Source organism: Archocentrus centrarchus, chromosome 24, assembly GCF_007364275.1.
Source record: "Archocentrus centrarchus isolate MPI-CPG fArcCen1 chromosome 24, fArcCen1, whole genome shotgun sequence".
NCBI classification, from domain to species: Eukaryota; Metazoa; Chordata; class Actinopteri; order Cichliformes; family Cichlidae; genus Archocentrus; species Archocentrus centrarchus.
Genome location: NC_044369.1, coordinates 29,287,626 through 29,309,552, shown reverse-complemented (window position 1 = coordinate 29,309,552; position 21,927 = coordinate 29,287,626). Strand labels below are relative to the sequence as shown.

Sequence of the window (21,927 nt, the reverse complement as noted above, 5' to 3'; positions counted from 1 at the left end):
CCACTGTCACCAAATGCTGCTCATAGGGGGTCGTTTTGATGTTGGGTTTTCTCTGTATTATTGTAGGGTCTTAACCTACAATACAAAGCGCCTTGAGGCAACTGTTTGTTGTGATTTGGTGCTATATAAATAAAATTGAATCGAATTGATCAAAATCTGGCTGCCTTTAATCCTCCGTGACAAACCTGATCCATGAAACCTGCCAGCACCTGAGAATGAGCTGAAACTTAGTGTATTACATTCCCATCATGGAGAAGCTTCCAGACTCTGGGAATCCTGTCAGTGAGCAGGGACTCATTCACTGTCCTCAGCTTTAAACAAACCCAGTCTCCATCTCAGGTTTTGACTCAGCCTGCTTTGGAGTCACTAATCTAGAAGCATCAGGCTACTTACTTTCAACACCATCTTTTTGTTACTGATTCATTAATATGTTTTACATTGTTGTCTATCAGTGAAGGGAGCAGATTTGAGAACAGCAAAAAGAAGCACTAAATCATCTTTTTTTTTCTTTTTTTTGTGGAAAAGGAGGTTCATCTTTAATACTTCAGGCTATATCAGCTACCAGTTTGTAAACCTGTTTTGTGCTGCAGCAACAATCAAACATGTCCGGTTCATACATCATTGTAGTTTGTGTCTTTGCTCTTTCAGAACTGAATTGGAAATCCAAAGGTGCTGCAAAGCTTCTTCTCCAACCCTCAAAGCCAGACTTCACCTATGAGAGCTGACAGCATGCAATCATTTTCTCAGTGACATTCTCAGAAATAAAGGTGAGCAATAATACTTAATGTGTGCTTTTTGATTATCATGTTTAAAGGTTTGTCATTGCTCACAGTGGCCTTGTATTCATTAGGCATTTCCAGAATAGTATCCAGCAGTTTCTTGTGAGCTGAGCTGAATCATTTTTCTTTTAATACATGTGTAACATTCACTTGAGTATTACTTGTCATACATAACTGTGGCTGTTCATCCCCATAAAACTGCGTGGTGCAAGTAAAATGACCAAATCCTCTTTTGTCGCAGACGGCCTTCAGAAGAAGTCGAAGAAGAAATATTTGAGGCCACCAACTGAAATGGTATTTTTACCTGTTATCATGAGACATTTGGAGTGACAGTTCTCAGTTTTTGTTGTGCTTAATGCTTTCAGTCCAAGATTTCTGCTGTTGATATTTAACACAAAGAGAAAAGTTAAACAGCTTTTACAAGTTTGATATTCTGATCATTACTCTGTAGATGAGGTGCTGAGATTTCATTTCAAAGGTCCTGGTGAGCCATTTGCACTAGCCAGTGACAGTTTAATCAGAACATATTTGTAATTGAGATCCCAGATTTGGAAGAGATGTTTTGTGTTCTCCGTGCTTCAGGTTCACAGCAGATGGAAGGAAACTCAAACAGCCACTAATGTAGCCGTTGTGCTGACTGTAGACTGAGGGATCTCTTCAAATTGTTGTATTCCTCCTCTTCCTCGTCACCCACTGCTTCAGATCTCGCTGACACCATCAGACTGCAGCAGTTATGTTATTTAGCCATGAAACATGTCGTCACCCTCCCAAAATTATGGTCTACTTTATTTTTTCAGGCTTTTCAGAAAACACAAAAAACTGAACCGGATGTTGAAAATTTAATTTAGACAAAAATAAAATTTAAAAAATGTCTTTGACCAATTTTTTAGGAGGGTGACGATATATAACCTTGTTCAGCCTGTTTAGGAATGCACTGAGATCAATAACCTAATTTCCAACGCAGATCTGGAGAAACAGCAAAAACCAACAGCACCCTACACACAGCCACAGATGATGCTCCTGAGCTAGATGTTTTAAACCATAAACACCAACTTAAGAAACTTGCTAAGCCTGACAGGTCCAACGTAACCCCAGATACAGCCCAGCCACAAGGTGAACCAAATCTTTCAGATAATGACAACAGAGAACCAAATGCACCTCCCTCCTAAACTCACCAGCCTGCACCAACCTGACATTTCTCCTCCCTGAGGTAAACAGATGAATGGAAGTTAAGTGGTTACAAACATAAAAATCACTGGTCCACAGACAGGAGCAGTGAGCTGAAATCAACAGTTGAGGCTGTATTGAAATACTATATATCATTTCATTATGTGTCCTGACTGGTTTCACCTCAGATGGCCTTTCTCTTTTTGGTAGATTTCTCCCACCTCTGTTTTGATGCCAAGAAGAAGAAGAAGCTGCTTCAGAGAGTGGTGCTTCATGTCTCAGTGCTGTTTTGTTTAATAAGATCCACCACATGAAGTCAGGGTGGGAGGGTTTTAATGACCTCTGCAAACTGACCGACCTCTGCAGGTGTGAAGCGGTTTCTCCAGCACAGGGAGCAGCAACCCCCCCCAACAGAAATCTGACTCTCCAGTCACAGGCAAACAAAAAGCTCCAGCAGGTGGAGGCTGTGTGGGTCGTGCTGGATGTTGCTGATCAGAGCCTGTACATTAGCAGAGGGCTTCTGCTCCCACTGACCCACCTGGACAGTGACTGCAGAGCTGCTCTGGAAAACAGGAAACAGAAATAATATTTAAAAACCCAAACAGGATTTCTCTAAAGACCACTACACCATCTTGAAATCAGTAATCAAAAATGCATCACAAATTTATAGAAAATCATTGATTCATTTTTTTAAAATTAAATATGAATACATGGATGGATTCTTTAACTTCTCAATATAATTTTTAGTGCAAAAGAACAAACTGACAGTGACTGGCATTCTCCATGTACACAGCACAGTTATGCTGGCCTTCATATAAATATAGGAATAATCTCAGGGAAGATGGCTCATGGTAGGAATTCTGTAAGTAAGATGGCTAGCTCTAATATTGATACCACAAATCCAAGAACACTCTAGAAGTGAGTAAGATTTCCAGAACAACCTAAAAAGAAGTTAGTCTGTCCACATTTGATTGTCAGGGTGTGGGTGGAGGGCTGGAGCCTATCCCAGCAGGCACAGGCAGGTTCACCCTGGACAGGTCACCAATGTGTCACAGGGCTGACAGACAGACATGAGTTACAGGAACAAATCCATTTAAAATGACTGCCAGCTCACTACAACTACATGTTTGTGTGCTTCTCTTCTTACATCCATCTTCTCAGGATGCTGCACTGAATTTGTGAGTCTTCTTTAGACAGACCTCACAAGAGGCTGATGTGCTCAGTCCAGTAATCTGAAGAGATCTTTGCACAGGGATTAATCCAGTACATCTCACCACCTTCATTTAAGTCCTGAAGTGCACCCTCTGAACCACTGTTCCCACACCTGAATAAAAAAAAAAAAATATATTGACATTTACAGCTACCAGATTTACCTAACCATAAAAATACTGGTGTTAAGACAGAGACACAACAAAGAGAAGTGGGAAAAGTCCAATTCAGCACAGACACACAGACAGAGATGAACTCTGGGTTTGTTTAAAGCTGAGGACAGTGAATCAGATATTAAATATGGATGCACTGAAGCTAATTCAGATATTCATTTGGAATCTGTGGCTGAAAATAATCATTTTACATAACTAGTAAGCAGGGGCGCAGCTATATACTTTCTGAGGTGTATGCGGACACATTGATTATTCTATTAATTGAGTATTGTATCGATTATTCCATCAATTAATCAAGTAATCAGATAAGAAATAATTTTTCGTACTAACAATTCATCTGCACATTTTAACTTCCTGTGGGGTTTTTGCTGAACACAACCCTTGTCAAGATGGCCACCCCATGGCTTGAGGTGCATGGAGATGAACAAAATGAGAGGTGACAATTATCCAGAGCTCTGTCTTTCTTTTACTTAGCGATTATACAAAAACAATAACGTCAACCACACATCTAACAATAACTCCAGTCCAGAAAAAAACAAAAAACCAAAACCCCCTCTATTTATAGGTTACCTTCCTTATAACTACAGGGGAGTCATTCCCAAAGATATTTACAATTATGCACACACTATCTCATAAGCAGAGGCGATTGCTCTAAGACTGCAAGGGAAGCTCAGCTTCCCCTAAAATGTCAAAAAATAAGTGATCAAATATATACTGTTGTGTGTACATGTCATTGACTAAATATGCCCTTCAATGCGCTCAACTTTTGTTCAGAATCAGCTTCTTATCACTGGTAACGACGCGGCTTTCCTCTCACTCATTCCCGCAGCTTCTCAGTGCTTTAAACAGTGTGGACGCTGAGCGTCCGCAGAGTTCAATAGCGAAGCAAAAAAAGCAGCGAAACGAGACGAGTCATTGGATAAATGCTGGGCTTTGTCCCGCCCATCGGACGCTCAGCGTCTCTGGGGGTCTATGGGGCAGTGGGCTGGCCTCGGCCGGCCCGGATGCTCACCTTCTGCATGATGATTGGATGATCTGTCTGAGGCTGAATCCCTTTTTGATTGACAGCGAAATGAGCGAATCAACAATCTTTTGGTGTAAACATCCGTGGGAGCATTTGTTTTGAGTTGAACCGGAGACTTTCCTAATCCTCTTAGCGGCATTTTCGTTGTTAAAAACGACTAGCGAGAAAAACAAACCAAAAAAAAAACCCACTAGCGACAAATTGAGCTTCTATTTCTGGTGGTTTTTTTGTAGCTCCTTGTGTTTGGAGACTGACTTCTATCGCAGTTTCTGTCCAGCGGGTGCTGCTGTATAAATAAACACATTTTATGATGTAGGCCGAAATTGAGCTTCCCCTCCTTGAAAGACCAGCATCCGCCACTGCTCATAAGATACCTGTATCAAACCCTAAAATGAATAACATGAGCATCCTACCAAAACTAGCACAAATCTAAATAAAAATAGAAAGCATTTTAACAAAAATCCCCATGGCAAAATAACCCCCTTCCCTGCCTTCCATATTCCATGGTTCAGTCCAATCCGTTGATTAAGAATGGAAGTCAGGTGGCCTATCCTCACGTGCGCGCTTCATGAAAACACCACCCCCCACCAATCAGAAATGGACCTCGGAAGAAACAAGGGTTAATAACTGCCATAACTAATTACTTTAAAACCATCAACACCTTAAATACATTTAAATATATCAAATCGGTGCTCACATCATTCACTAGTATATGGTTTAACCAAATCTTTGAGATATTAAAATCTTCAGGCAATATCAAAGATATAAAATGATTCATCACCTATCAAGTGAAGGATGCGGCTCAGAGCTCCTTCACACTTCCGTACTGCAGTTTTGCTCTGTCACGTGTCAGACTCAAGCCCTGCGGGCCACTTCCGGCCCACTTCTAATTGGTGATTTCATATAGCTATTATTAATTGCCCGCGGGTAAATGTGCTCCCACCACTTATACTACACATCCCACAATGCACTGCAACAGCTGCCGGCAGGCCAAGAACTGTGCGCTAACCCGTTTTCCGTATTGCCGATTGATCAGTGATCAGCGGATAAAACATCGGTCAGCACTTTTTACAGTGACATTTAAGCTGCCTGACTCCCCAAAAATGACCAAAGGAAAAGTGGAAAACAGGGATTTTCCAAACAGGTGGGAGGCAAAAGATCTGAACGCTGACATCGGAGGTGAACCATCTGTCTCTTGTCCTCACTTGCGCTGCAGGGAATAGAGCGGATTGGTGGGACAGATACGGAGAAGATGAAGAGGGAGACCTGCACAGGTGAGCTGACAGAGCATCACTGCGTCACACAGCAGGAAACGCTGCGCAGCAAAGTCCTGAAGACACAACGCGTCATAAACACCGAAACACAGACAGGGAACTTTATAAGAGGCAAAGGTTTAAATCACACCCCTCTTTTCTGGAGTAAATAGCTTCTGAATTTGGTGACGTGCCTTATTACACAGGTGCGATGAGCTGCCTGAGGAAATCTGTCAGTTCATAGAAAGTGAAGGAAACGGCACCAAACAATCGCACAAACCAAACCACAACAGTGTGATTACCACCAGATTGTGGTTATAGTGATCGTTCTGGTGGCTACAGCTGATGTAGGGAAAAAATAACAGCTGACATTCTCTGCACAGCCAGTAAAACCACACAGACAATGGAGGCGTGGAAAAAACTTGTCAGCGATGATCCACTCGTGTAAAATCATGCCTGAAATTTTCATTTGATCTTCGTTTTTCTTCTTACTTCTCCTCATTCATGCTGGTTGTCATTTCGATTTCTGTAGCCGGGAAATCAAGTGCGCGAATGACCTTAGGGACATCAAACATGCACACTGTGAACTTTCCCTGCTGTGGTTGATTGTAAATTGCAGTGAAATAATTCAGGCGTAAGCAGCGATAAAAGCAGCTCCTGTTTGCTAAATGCAGAGACAGCAGAGCTCCGAAGGTGAAGCGGAGAAATCCTCAGCCCGACTAGAGGGCGTCTCAGACCGGCGCGGCACCTTGCGATCAACCGCTAGCTAGAACACCACACACACACACACACACACACACACACACACACACACACACACACACCATCCGCATCCTCTCAACATTTACTGTGTTCACGTGTGCAGATCACTTATTCATGACTTCTATGACATCACTTGCCGACTGTCTTTAAACGGGACAGGAGGAAGGGAGGTGAAGGAGCGCAGGGGCGCCTAATCAGTGCCGCGCCTGTTATTGATCATGTCATATGCACAGCTGTTAAATACAGAAAATGCAACTAGAGAAATATTTTCCCACATCGTTTTGGCGCCCCCCTCTTGTGCGGCGCCCCTATGCATTGCATATAGTGCATACCCCCTTTTTGCACCACTGGGTCAAGTGATGGCTTTTAATGGTTTAATTACTGCCATCTTAAAAGCCTATGGTACATAGCCAACTAATAAAGATGTTAAATATGGAGTTGCCAAACAGGAGGAAAAGAGGAAGACCACAGAGAAGCTTAATGAATGCAGTGAAGGAGGACATGCAGAGGGATGTTGTGAGGATGCAACAACAGAAAATAACATGTTTCAAAAAGCACATTTTCAGCTCCTGTCATGTCAACAATTAAATCTTCACAATGACAAAGACAGTTCAAAAGTCGCCTCAAGGCACTTTATATTGTAAGGTAAAGACCCTACAATAATCCACAATAATGCAATACAACAGTGAAGGGAAGCTGTACACATTCATGAATTTTATTTTAGGCCTTTTTTGTTGTCTTGTTTTTCAATTCAGAAACTTAAGACTTGACACAAAAAGTTAAAATAAAGTTAAAATAATTACAGTAAAGAATAGAAAAGTTGATAATAACCGTAAATATTTGACACCATTTATTTTTTCATGAATAGAAAAGCAGACAATCTGATTAAAAAAAAAATTTCAATAATACATTTCTGCACAGATGGAAATTTATTTGCCCTCAGATACCTCATAGAAATTTAATAATATTTAAATTCTTAGTGTTTTTTTTTTTTAATTTGTTGTCCTATTCATGACAAGACCACATAGAGACTAAACTGATTTTTAAGAAACATGAATGTAAATTATTGATCATAAACAAAAGCAGTCAATAGAAATTTCTATGACATTATTCAATGAAAAGAAAAACAGAATCATTTACAAAAATATCCAATTACTTTAATAGCAGATTATTTTATAATAAACGTTAAGGTGAAAACAAATTGCATTAGTGGTTAAATAATTCAAGTGCACAAACAATAGCTTTAACTTTGTCTTAAGAATATGTTGAGTTGTGGAACCTGTAATATTGTTGGCCATATTAATGCACTTTAATGGAACCCCCCTTTGCCTAAATAGATAGATACTTTATTAATCCCCACTACACACTACAGGTGTAAGTTACTGATCCACCACCAAACTGGTCTTGCTGAACGATGTTACAGGCAGCATAACGTTCTCCACGGCCTCCGCCTGTAGAACCGTTCCTGTTTTGGAGGTTGTCTCATTGCTGCTCTTCTAGTGCACCTGTTGTTAATTGCATTAACACCAAAGCAGCTGAAACTGATTAACAACCCCATCTGCTACTTACTTGAAGAGATCAATATCCCAGAAATTTAATTGACTTGATGCTGAACTCTGATTTAAAAGTGTTCCTTTATTTTTATTTCTTTTTTTGCAGGTTAATTATTATTTCCATGAGTGAAGCTCAAACAAGCACTGGGGGAGCTTAGGTGTCCTTTGAGTAGGATGCAGGGAGCCTGAAGAGTGCAGTACTTGTGTTTTTCTATATTTGCAGGAGAGTGAATGTGATGTGAGGATGTGTAAACAGAGAAAAGTAGGTGCGTGATGAATGTGTTAGAAGAATGTACTGTTATGAACATAAGCACAGTATCAATATGTGGGTTTTCCAGCATAATTGGTGTATGTGAACGTGTCCCATGACTCGCGTCAAATAGAGCTCCACTTAGTGAGTTTGTTTTCTTTCACAGAACTTTATTTATGAACAATAATACAAGCAAAAAAAAAAAGATGCAGCATTTATCTACAAATGTAAAAAAGCTTGAGTGCTTAAACAAACAGAAGGAGAAAAACGCCATCAGACCTTCAGCTTTCTTATGGCTTCCTTTACTTCCTGTAGGGTGATGCTGCCAGGGTTGACATCTAAGCTTCCTCTGCTTTGGGAATCTCAGCAAGTGTGGGTGGATCTAGACGGGTCAGGATTTTTTTCAAAATGCTCTACAGATGCACCAATGTATGTATATATTTTTATACATTCTATTTTTTGTATATTTTACACATTGTTTATTTCTGTATATCTCTTGATTATATTGATCATACTAGATTATAATATTTTTATAATATTTTTATTTTAGAGAGTTTGATTTTCTGTTACATGGCACTGAACAGGAGTGGCCCTCCAATCTCATTGTACATCCTGTATAATGACAATAAAGGCATTCTATCTATTCTATTCTATTCTATTCTATTCTCTGCAGTTTTGCCCGTTCCTCCGACACTACCGTCACATGTAAATTCGGATAAAACTGAGGTTATTACGCTTGGCGCTAAAAATGTTAGAAACATGGTGTCTAACCAGAGGCTTACTCGGGATGGTATCACCCTGGCTTCCAGTAACACTGTGAGGAATCTTGGAGTCATTTGTGAGCCTGGTACTGCTGAAGTTTTCTTCCTACTAAAAGGGAGTTTTTCCTTCCCACTGTCAACAAGTGCTTGTTCGTAGGGGGTCGTCTGATTGGTTGGGTTGGTTGGGTTTCTCTTACAATATAAAGCGCCTGTTGTGATTTGGTGCTATATAAATGAAATTGAATTGAACTGAATATTATAAAAAACTAAAATCAAAATGTATGGAATGTGTTTTGTAGTTTTTCTGCTGGCACTTTTGTGACAGTACGCCAGCTTGCAGGAATATCAGCAGGTGTTGCAGCATCTTCTTTGTAAAGTAATTGTTGTATTTTGTCATTCCAGGATGATGCCCCAAGGTAAATGGACTGGTTCTTATACAGGGCTTTTCTGCTCTACTTAAGCATTTGAAGTGCTTTTTTACAACACATTTGCATTCACCCATTCACACACATTCATACAGGCATTTTTTTCTACACCTAAGTGCTTTCTATCTAACATTCACACACATTCAGTATCTTGCCCAAGGATACTTTGGCATGCAGACTGGAGCTGCCAGAAGTCGAACCAACAACCTTTCAATTAGTTGATGACCTGCTCTGCCTCCTGAGTTCAGTAGCTTGCCTCAGTAGCCTTGGGCAAGATACTGAACCTCAAGCTGAAGTGCTTTGAGTGCTAGAAAAGTGCAATATAAGAACCAAAAATCTGAATCTTCCCAGACCACAAGACTGATGAAGTGAAGCCCGGTGCTGTCTCACAGGGTGCTGCACAGACTGTTTGCCACTCCAAACACTCATACTGAGGTGTTTAAGTTTGATTTTTTTTCCAGTGTCATTCAAAGACACCGTGAGCCAGTGAGCAAACTGTTCATTCTCAGCATTTTTCAGGATCATGAAAACACCAAGAGCATCCCGGGAAATTACCAGCTCCCCACCAAATTCTTTGCAGTTATCTTCAACAAATATCTTCAGGTTATCACTCTTGTCTTCTTTTAGCCTTGTTGATGGCAGCATTTACACTTTTGATATGACTGAAAATGTCAGTCTTCAAACTCAGATACTTTTTGACAGCTGATAAGTCCTTCACTATTTGGCTGAGTAGTCATCTCTTTACATAATCCTCATATGAGTAAATATAGCTTCTTTGAAAGCAACTCCAGAAGAAATGAATACTGGAAGGAGATTTGTGTGCAGAACTGATCACATCAGCATTTCATTAACAATATCAGGACCCAGGGAACCACTGACAAAGTCTTCAACAGCAGGCTTCAAGCACCAGTTCATTTTGTGCCTTTGTCAAACTCAGCTGTTGTTTATTAAACACGTTTTTGATTAAAAACAAAGATGAAACTGATGATTTCAGATATCTGTAGGGATCATTTTCTCGTGTGAAATCTCATCAGTCGTGTGCGGGATCTCCTGGATGGAAACGTCACGGCAATTCTTTTTATTTTCACTTTTTCATTCACAAACTGAGTGTAAGCATCTATGATGATGTCAGCAGATTCATGTACAAATTTCGTCCATCCTTTTTTCATCTAATAGTGTGTGTGCACAGCTACTCTTCTTTTCAGATTTTCTCTCAGACAGGAGGATACACTGATGGATCTTTGAAAGTTTCTCCAGTGTTTCATTCCACATCTAATTTTCAAGCTCTTTTTCTTTCATCTTTTTTCTTGCGACATTCACCAATCAATACGCAAACTGCCTTTTCAATCTCTTTTCTACGATTGTCTTTGATCCCATCATGTTCTGCCATTCCCCGTCTGATTTCTGCTGCTGCTGAGAGCTGATTAAAAACCGACTTTCTCATCAAAACTGCTGTTTAAGGATTCCTCTTTGTATCCCTCAACTGTCCGATACTCGACCCTCTGTTTGCTTGAAGCACTGTGTCAGGTTTTCTAGAAGCTTTATCTCCTGCATGGAAAGATCACTTTCCAAACAGGAGAAATTCTCTCAGATATGACGGTCTGTATTCTGTTGCATCCCGACCAGACCTGGGAACTTTTGTTTATTCCGTTGTTTCCCAGTTGTTTTTAATTCCCGCTCCTGTTTGTTGAATTCTGTGCAGAGCCTCATATATGCATCAGGCTGTTTATGAAGCTGAAGATGAAGTTTTCATGCTTTACTGCATTTGACAGGCCTTGTGCATTCAACACGCTTTAAACACCAAGATATGATTACAAATGACTCACAGTTTCATAAATAGTTGGATTGTCTTTTTCTTGAGCTCATATACAGCCTCACTGTGCCCTGCAATGACTGGTGGCATTGGTGGGTTTCCATTCCAAACTCCAGGAATGTACCAGTTCCCGGTGTCTGGACTGTCCTCCATCAGTGTAGCTTTTGTTCTCCTCTTTCTTTCCAGTTTTGGCTGCTGCCTCGATCATCTCGTTTAACGGTCCCAGAAACAATTTCCTGTCTCTTAAATTCTCACGCACTGAAACGTCGCGCTCATTCTGATGAACAGACTGACATTTAGGCTTTTTGCCTTTGGGCCTGTTTCTCAGTCTCTGTGTGTATTTCAATGTGTGGAGATTTGTGTGCGCGCGTGTATTGAAATCCATCTGTGTGTATTTAGATCCATGTGTGTGCGCGCTGAGATCTATGTGTGCAATCACATTTGTAATTGTGTGAATGAATCTAAATAAATTTATAAGTGTTCATAGATATTAATGACGAAAAGTCAACGTTTGCCGGAAGCACTGAAAATATGGACAAACCATCAGTTACAAGTCACACAGCTTTCCAGTCGGCTGTCTTGTTTTACACGTGACCTTTGCTACATTGCTGTCCCGGCAGGTCCGGCTGTCTGTAAGTCACAGGCTTTATTAACCCTGAGCTCAGACTCACAGGTTCAGACGTTTTCTCGCACTCATAACGTACCACCAGGTGATGTATTACTCAGTCTTCAGGCGTCACATTATTGACTGTAAGTGCACAATTATGTCTTTTTTCAGTAGTTGTCATAAGTAGCTAGTATTGGAGCTTTGTAAAAAAAATAAAATATATACACTGCTCATGAAAATTAAAGAATCATTTGAAGACACATCAGATCTCAGTGGGGTTAAAAATCATGCTAGATATCTATACTGATATGGGCTGGGTAATGAGTTAGGAATGAAAGGATGCCGCATCATTTGATGGAAAATAAGTGTATCAACCTACAGAGGGCTGCATCCAAAGACATCCTGAAAATCAAAGTGAAAAAATGATGCAGCCGGCTGGAACATTTTACTGAAATTTAATTGCAGAAACTCATAATGGTACTCAGTAATTTGTGTGGCCCCACATGTCCTTATGCTCCTAATGATTCAATGGATAATGTCCTGGAGGGGCGTGCTCTGAGACTGTGCTCCATATTGACTTGATGGCATCACAAAGTTTGCTGGATTTGTCAGCTGGATATTTATGATGCAAAACTCTCACTCCACCACATCCCTATGGGACTGAGATTTGGTGACTGTGGAGGCCGTTTGAATAAAGTGAACTCACTGTCATGTTCAAGAAACCAGTTTGAGATTGCCTCAACTTTGTGGATGAGACACACATGGTTGACAATAATACTCAGTTGGTACTAAGGGGTCCAAAGTGTGCCAAGAAAATATCATCCACACCACTGCACCAGACTCTACCATTCGAGTGGCTACAAGGGTTAGTGGTCAGATGAAAAACAGCACCTGGGACCTGCAAGTCAGGATTGGGCATGGTAAAAATTCCACAGTTCAGGCATTTTTCATAACTCAGACTAACCTGTGCAAAAGACACTAAAACAATCCCTATGGTGGCTGTAACTCCGGGGGTAGAGAGGGCCACCTACTAACTGGAAGGTTGGTGGTTTGATCCCTGGCTGCTCCAGTCTGCATGCCAAAGTATCCTTGGGCAAGATACTGAACCCTAAGTTGCTCTCTGGTGTGTTCATTGGAGTGTGAGTATTAGATAGAAAAGAAGTGCTTGTACAAATGGGTGAGTGAAGACGTGTTGCATAAAGTGCTTTGAGTGCTCAGGTAGATCAAAAAAAAAAGCTCTATAAGTCCATATGTCAAAACATGGAAAGTCAGACAATCACGTCATCTCTGTGATCAATGAATAAAACCACCGTTTTAAGACTTCAGTATCAAATGGTTTTATACTTTTATCAGAACCTCTCTGACTCTGGAGAGAGCACTGCAAAATCTGGGCCTGATGTAGAGGATTTATTTGAAACTTTACAAAATTGCCGAAATCAAGAAAAACCAAATGATACTGGTGAAACTGCATGCATCAGAAAACAAAGACAACACAATATATGTATTTATATTAGTTTCAACAAAACCTCTTCTGAGAGCATGTGTTTATATTTGCTTTCAACTGAAGGGCAGTTTCACTGCTAACACTGACACCGTTACTGGCTTTGCTCTTTCATACATGTGTTTAAAAACTAATTTGATTGAAAACACTGATGTGATGCTGGACAGTATTCAGGAAAGTGAGAGATCGAGAGTCCTGAGTGACCAAAGTAAAACTGTTCTGATGAGTTGTGAGATTCAGATGAAAACTCGTCAACACAATAACAAATATCTTCAGTAGGGACGTATGTGTAGAAACTATAGCAGTGTGTATAAAAACAGTGAGAATGCTAATGCGGGAAATGCATTACTGATTTGAGAACTGCATTAAGAGTGTTGAGAAAAACGGCTAAATTAAATGACGGGTTTTTTTGTTTTTGTTGTTTTGTTTTTTAATATTGACATGTTTTCGTCAGCCACCCCATGACCCTGAACAGGATAAGCGGCAGATAATGGATGGATTTACTGGTATGAAAGGTCTCATTTACTGCAGTATTACAGTGACTTTTAGTTGGATTTTGTGGAGGTGTAATGGTGTGGCTTCGCCACAAGAGGGAAGCAGTGCTGAATGTGGCAGGTGCTGCAGGGCTGCCCTCCCTCAGAGGACCGTCTCCATCTCTCCTTGCTCTGTGTGAAGCAGGTTCGTGGTGAGAGTTATCTGATCTCAGTGCATTGATTTCTTTTGTGTGCATTTCATGAAGTTACATTTTGAAAAAAGTATATTTTCTCAGGCGGGAAAAACGTGGGTTGAAAGGAACTCGGGGTTTCATACAAGAGAAATATGCAGACTAGAAATATGAGAATGTGTAAATGAGTAGAAAAGAAAAATCTGTTCAATGACATGAAATGAGAAAAAGATGCAGGACGAACACTCACGTCTCCTGTCGCTGCTTTCTGTAGGTAAAACTGATGCACCTGAAGGCCTGAAACACATAAAGCCACAGTGGTGCTTTTAGGTGTCATAGAGCGATATCCAGACTTCCTCCATCTTAATGGACAGCAGAGAGTTATTAAATGCTCGTACTACAGAAATTCTATTTATTGATAAAGATCACGTACACAAATTTGAAAACAAATGTGTTTGTATATATGATTGCATTTACGTCAGACTGTGCTATCAAAAATCATCCTGAATATCAAGAATTATTCATGACCAGGATGTCCCCAGAGAAGTGATCTAAGGCATAAAACAGCAAGACAGCCTCGTTACATTAGTTATGAAAATAACAAATATATATTTATTGGAATGTTCATGTGTTGCTTATTACTTGAGCCAGTATGAATAATGTCAAAACAGCATGGCTGAAAAACATAAATGGTGTTCAGAGTTAACAGGTATTTGCAGGCTGGCACTGTACACGTGAGTAAACTGTGCTACCCAATAACAACACATCATAAAGGGTTTATTATTTTTAAGAAAAAACAGATATAAACTCCTTGAGATGTTGATATTTCTTCAGTTAATTGATGCACTTAATTCATGTAGAAATGATATGTTAAAAAAAAACATGAGCTTAATGTTTAAATTACGGTCCTCCATACACCCCGTACACGCTTTGTCGTAGACGTGTGAGAAATGAAAAAAGATGTAATGCTTAATAATGCCAGTTATGTTCTCAACCTGAAAATTATTTGCCATCAGACATTTTTGTGAATAACATTCATTGTACAACTTATTAGGTTTTTTTCATGGGTGATGTGCAGGAGCACAGAAGAGCAACTCTCTCTCTCTCACACACACACACACAGACACACACTCAAACACAGTTGTCCATTTGTCTTCATAGCCATGTCAAAATATACTTTAAGCTCTGAAAATGTGAACATGCTGTATGAATTTTATAAATCTGTTTTGTTTAAATGCTGTGATGAAGGCTCAAACAGAGCTCACGCATAACTGATCACAGTGATGGCTGTGATGATCATTTCAGTTTATCTATATAGCGCCTCAAGGCACTTTATATTTTAAGGTAAAGAGCCCACAGTAATTACAGAGAAAATCCAACAATCACACAGCCCCCTATGAGGAAGCAATTGGCGACAGTGGGAATGAAAATCTCCCCAGTGAATAAGAAACAATCAGTGTATCACGGGAAGCAGCCAGCTAAGGGAGGGTTCAGGGCGGGGCCGGCGGTAGCAAAGGACAAGGGTGGGCTCAGCCCACCCAAATCTGATTCTTGCCCACCCAATCAAAATCTCCCATACAGCCTGCGGGCAGCGAAAGATCCTCCCATCAAGCTACGCCTACAATAGTGTGATGTATGAACCTAGAGATGTCCTACAATACTTACCACCAGAGGGGCAGACCGCCACTAGGGCATACAGGGGTTCTGAATGTAACCATAGCAACAGTAGGATAATAAACAAACGAGTGAACCAGCCAGAAGTTGTCCTCCATGCTCTGTGTGTCGAGTAATAATGTTTACTTATTGACACTATAAGGGAGCAACATAACATAAATTGGCGACGAGTCGTGTATTTCGGAATACTTTTCATCGACTGGCTGTGAAAGTTAAGTCAGCTTTGTGCAAGTTTTTGGACCGAAATGAACACCCGCGTTTTTGGATAGCTAATGTGCTGATCAACTATGAGCTAACCATCATCGGATGACCCGAGTGCAGCTAGTGATACATCTGCGGATACAAGGACATCAAGTGCTTCGAGTTCATCTACAGTGCAAGTAATCCCAGAAAGACGTATGATGGCTGGAATATATGGACATATGGACATTTTCGATGAGTCTGGTGAGCAATGGGCAACGTATATTGAACGTTTTGAGCATTACGTGGTGGCTAATGACATTCATGAGGCTAAGAAAGTTTCAGTACTGTTCAGTGTGATGGGACCTAAAACGTATGGACTGCTTCGTAGCTTAGTAGCTCCCGTGGCACCTGGCACAATGACTTACAAACATGCTGTGACTGTGCTTAAAGATCACTTCACACCGAAACCGCTCGTTATAGCCGAGAGGTTCAGGTTCCACAAGCGAAATCAGGGGGAAGGAGAAATGGTGGCACAGTAAGTAGCAGTGCTCAAGAAGCTATCGGAACACTGTGAGTTCGGGGCTTACCTAGAGGACGCTCTGAGGGACAGATTTGTTTGCGGATTGAAATGCGAAGCTGTGCAGAAACGCCTTCTGACTGAGGAAAACCTCACGTTCAAGAAAGCAGTTGAACATGCAGTGTCAGCAGAGACAGCAGCACGCGACGTACAGCAGTTAAGTAATTCCCTGAAAGTAAACGCAGTGTTTTCGCAAGGTGAAAAATGCCGCCGCTGTGGGAAGGGAAATCATAGTGATGATGACTGCTGGTACAAAGACCGCGAATGTCACCAGTGCAGGAGGAAGGGCCACACGAAACGAATGTGCAGGAGTAAATCAAAAAGCAGTCATGAAAGAGAACATAAACACAAAGATATTAAGCCTGAACAGAAAAGGCATGCACACAAACGCAGCGTGAAAGATAGAAAGAAAAAGATCCATCACGTCGAGGCGAATGAAAGTGAAAGTGAAGGAACGAAATCGGATAGTGACAGTGACTTGGGACTGTATGCAGTGTCTCAGAAAGGGAAATATTCACGCATATCAGTAGTGCCAACAGTTAACGGAAAGAAAATGGAGATGGAATTGGATACAGGGGCTGCAGTGTCATTGATTCCTTGGGAACTGTACAAACGAAAGCTGCATAAGTTTCCTCTGCAACCCACTGATATCATACTAAAGACATACACAGGAGAGCCTTTGGCACCAGAAGGAGTCGTTAAAGTGCAAGTGGCATTGAACAAGCAACACGCTGTCTTGCCACTGTATGTGGTGAAGGCGGATGCTCCACCATTATTTGGCAGGGAGTGGCTGAGAGCCATTCAACTAAATTGGAGAGACTTAAAGACTGTACATGCAATTGAGTACAGACAGACAGACAGCTTAGAGACAGTGTTAAAGAGACACTCCGCTGTTTTCTCCGATAAGTTAGGCACCATGAGAGGAGTGAAAGCCAGGCTCACTCTAAGACCAAACAGTGTACCCAAATTCTGCCCACCACGCAATGTGCCATATGCTCTTCGACCGCGAGTGGAAGCTGAGCTGACACGCCTCACTGAGCTTGGCGTCATCTCACCTGTGGCGCATAGTGACTGGGCTACACCAGTGGTGCCCGTGAACAAGAAGGACGGCGCCGTGAGACTGCGGGGACTTCAAAGTCACCATCAACCCAGCCCTCTGCATCGACAAGTACCCAATTCCACGTATTGAGGACTTGTTCGCTTCTCTCACTGGAGGTCAATGCTTCAGTAAGCTGGATCTATCCAATGCATATCTACAGATGGAAGTAGAAGAGAGCTCCAAGAAGTTGCTGACCATCACAACACAGAAAGGACTGTTCTGCTTCAACCGCTTGCCGTTTGGTGTAGCGTCATCGCCCGCCTTGTTCCAGAAGGCAATGGACCAGGTGCTCCTCGGACTGCCACACACTCACTGCTACCTGGACGACATACTGGTCAGTGGTCCTGACAAGCAGACACACCTGAAAATTCTGGATGCAGTACTCAGCAGGCTAGAGGAATACGGCCTGCACCTCAAGCAAGAGAAATATCTCTTCTTCCAGGAATCCGTGGAATACCTGGGCCACATCATCGATGCTGCTGGGCTCCACAAGTCACCGGAGAAGGTACGTGCCATCGTGGAAGCACCAGCACCAGGGGATGTAAGTAAACTTCGATCTTTCCAAGGAATGCTTAACTATTATGGACGCTTTATCCCTGATCTGGCCACTGTGCTAAAGCCGTTGAATGAACTGCTGAACAAAGAAAAGAAATGGCAGTGGACGTCAGCCTGTGCATCAGCGTTCCAGAAAGCCAAAGCACTCCTGGTATCACAAGAGGTGCTCACACACTACAACCCTGAGTTGCCTCTCCGTCTCGCTTGCGATGCTTCACCCTATGGGGTCGGAGCTGTTCTCTCGCATGTCATGCCGGATGGCGATGAAAAACCCATCGCCTATGCATCCAGAACTCTCAGCAAAGCAGAACAAAACTACGCTCAGATTGAGAGGGAGGCGTTAGCGATAGTCCTTGGAGTACGCAAGTTCCACCAGTACCTGTATGGCAACACATTCACGCTACTCACTGACCATCGCCCGCTTACAACCATCTTCAGTCCAGTGAAAAGCACACCATCCATGGCTGCAGCTCGCATGCAACGCTGGGCGCTCATGCTTTCCGCTCACAATTACACCATTGAGTATCGCAAGGGGGCCCTACATGCCAATGCTGATGGACTGTCAAGGTTACCGCTCCCTCATGCCCCCAGTGAGAAACAAGGTGCAGTGGAGGTGTTCTACACGTCACAGTTGGACACATTGTCAGTCAGCAACGCCGAGATCAAGCGTCACACCATGTTGGATTCCACCCTGTCCCGTGTCATGGAAATGGTCACAACTGGTCGTTTTCCAGCTGCAAAGGACGCAGGTGAGCTGTCTCCCTATCTCCAGCGCCGCCATGATCTCACTGTGCAGCACGGATGCCTTATGTGGGGGTTGAGAGTGATTGTGCCACCCAAACTGCGCCCCCGGGTGCTGACAGAGCTACACTCAGCACACCCAGGTGTAGTAAGGATGAAGAGCTTAGCTCGTAGCTACGTTTGGTGGCCCAGCATCGACTCCCAGATCGAGCACCAAGCAAAATCATGCCACTCATGTCAACGAGTGCAGAAAGACCCTGGCCTAGCACCCTTACACCCGTGGATGTGGCCATCCAGTCCTTGGGAACGGATACATGTGGACTTTGCCGGTCCATTTGAAGGGCACATGTACCTGGTCATAGTGGACGCACACTCCAAATGGCCCGAGGTGCACATCATGGATAGCACCACATCCAGCAAAACCATCCAAGTGCTTAGGGGACTTTTTAGTCGCTATGGCATTCCACACAGTCTTGTAAGCGACAACGGCCCTCAGTTCTGCTCTGAAGAATTCAGCACGTTTCTGAAAGCCAATGGAGTCAAACACATTCGCTCAGCACCATACCACCCTGCCTCCAATGGCTTGGCAGAGCAATTTGTGCAAACCTTCAAGCACGCTCTGAAATCTTCCAGAGGAACTACACCAGTGCAGCAGCGTCTGGATACGTTCCTCCTGACCTACCGTAACACCCCCCATGCAACAACCAAGGAAAGCCCTGCAATGCTGTTCATCGGATGCAAGCTGCGTTCTCGACTGGATTTCCTGAAACCAAGTATGGCTGGAACAGTGCACCAGTCACAAGAGGCTCAACAGCAACGACGCCAGCTACACTCTAAACAGAGACAGTTTGAACTTGGTGAGCCAGTGCTCGTGCGTGATTATAGGAGGGGGGAGGATAAGTGGACGCAAGCTGTGGTGATCGAGAAGACCGGACCAGTGTCCTACAAGGTACATGTGGGAACACAAGGGGTCTGGAAGCGTCATGTGGACCAGATGCTGACTCGGCCCGAGTCAGACCCACCAGAGACTGCAGGGAGTTTTCCTGTGAGTTGTCCGCTGTCACTTCCTCAGACAACCACACCTGACCCAAATACACCTCAACAGAAGGAGGATACTGATACAGTGCCACACACACCACATGCACCACCAAAAACACCCAAAACACTCAAGACACCACAGTCCCCAGAAATGACACACACAGAACATTCAGAGACAACAGGGACTGTACGACGATATCCTGTGAGGATCACACGTCCGCCGGTACGTTACAGGGATCAGTAAACTTAACAACCACAAAAAAAAAAAAAAAGAGTTGAACAATGTTGACATTCCAAGATGTTGTAAAAAAAAAGAAAAGAAAAAGTTGAAGAATGTTTAAGAATGTTTGCTTTTGTAGAATGTTGTTAAATGGTTCTGAGTTTTGATATTTGAAGTGATTATAAGCCGTGACATAACTCTCCTATTTTCTGGTAATGTTGTGGAGAAGTAAAGAAAGAAATAATCTCATGTAGTTTAAAAGGGGATATAATGTCTTACGTTTGTTTCCTAAGACATGTTTTTGTTACTGACAACAAATCTTAGTGGGGAGGAGATATGTGATGTATGAACCTAGAGATGTCCTACCAATACTTACCACCAGAGGGGCAGACCGTCACTAGGGCATACAGGGGTTCTGAATGTAACCATAGCAACAGTAGGATAATAAACAAACGAGTGAACCATCCAGAAGTTGTCCTCCATGCTCTGTGTGTCGAGTAATAATGTTTACTTATTGACACTATAAGGGAGCAACATAACAAATAGTTTTTATTTTCCACACTTTGACTTTCTCACACGCTTTCGTCACGCGTTCGTGGTTTGAGACCAGCTAGTTTGCGGGGCCGGAACTGAACCCGTTTTTCGGCCGAGCACCGAGTGTTTCGGCGGTGGAAAACCCGCCTCATGGTTCAAATTACGGCACGGGCTCCGGAACCCTGTTGGTGGGAAAGAGGCCTGATTCAGGGCTGCACCCCCTCGTTTCGTGCTTTTCCTTAATCTGGGTCACACTCTAATTTCCATGTTAATATTTTTACTTCTTTTTACCATGAGCATGTATCGCGTCTGTCAGTAAATCTAGCACTGGGGTATCCCCAACTGCTGCCCGTGCTGAAATATCTCCCCCTGAGCGGGTTACCTGCTCCGTCTCCTGCTCTGTCCGATCAGCAGACAATCTACCGACTAGTTTCTCTGCATGTAACAGCACAAGCACCCCTGATGCTAGTCCTACTCTAGCCACATGCCCAGACCCAAAGCAGGTCCTTCCTCTGGCCGTTTCAGCGCCAGGTCTTACCGTTGCGGACCTGAATAGCACTGTGCTCACACAGCCAGTGCTAGCTAACTATCCACAAACGTGCCTTCCGCAAAACGTTCCGCTCATTCAGCCTGGCGTGGTACCACACTAGACCTCGGCTGGAATACTCTGCGGCTCGGGACATGTTTCTGCTTCCCGAATGAATTTGTCACAAAGTTTGGCCAAAAAAACAGAAGACTGGTTCTGTAGTTTTTCACATTTTGCATTTTTTGCAGTTGCTGTTCTCTTTCTGTTGTTGTATAATAAAAAAAAGAAAACAAAAAGAATAAAATATAAAAAAATGTATATTCCAGCCACAGAAGGTCACAAATCTGTGTACTTTCTGTGATGTCCAAAACCCAGAAAAATGGAGAGGGTATATGTATATCTTTGTGCCTACTAGGGCTGTATTCAACCCCCCCAAAACAGACAAATATAGCCTAATATTTTGTGTCTACAGTGTCTTTCAAAAGTATTCATACCCCTGGAACTTTTCCATATTTTGTCACATTACAACCACAAACATAAATATATTTCACTGGAATTTAATGCGAAGGACCAACACAAAGTGGTATACAGTTGTGAAGTGGAACGAAAATTATATATGATTCAAAACATTTTTTACAAATAAAAAACTGAAAAGTGTGGTGTGCACAAGTATTCAGTCAATACTTTGTGGAACCACCTTTTGCTGCAGTTACAGCTGCAAGTCTTTTAGGGTTTGTCTCCACCAGCTTTGCACATCTAGGGACTGAAATTTTTGCCCATTCTTCTTCACAGGAAAAACGATAGAGTAATTTTTTCGGAGTTAACATTATTTTCATCTG

General features: G+C 42.3%; 1 long non-coding RNA gene and 2 pseudogenes across 1 annotated transcript; 2 read left to right on the top strand and 1 right to left on the bottom strand.

Moving 5' to 3' along the window:
* The first annotated feature begins 744 nt into the window (after positions 1 to 744).
* LOC115773976 (uncharacterized) lies at positions 745 to 2,776 on the top strand. Its single transcript, XR_004019152.1, has 3 exons — positions 745 to 767; positions 1,021 to 1,073; positions 2,157 to 2,776. It is a non-coding gene; the product is annotated as an uncharacterized LOC115773976 (long non-coding RNA).
* Positions 2,777 to 9,600: 6,824 nt separating this feature from the next.
* Positions 9,601 to 11,554, bottom strand: LOC115774679 (interferon-induced very large GTPase 1-like; annotated as a pseudogene).
* A 5,225-nt stretch (positions 11,555 to 16,779) lies between these two features.
* Positions 16,780 to 21,212, top strand: LOC115774677 (uncharacterized protein K02A2.6-like; annotated as a pseudogene).
* The last annotated feature ends 715 nt before the right edge of the window (positions 21,213 to 21,927 follow it).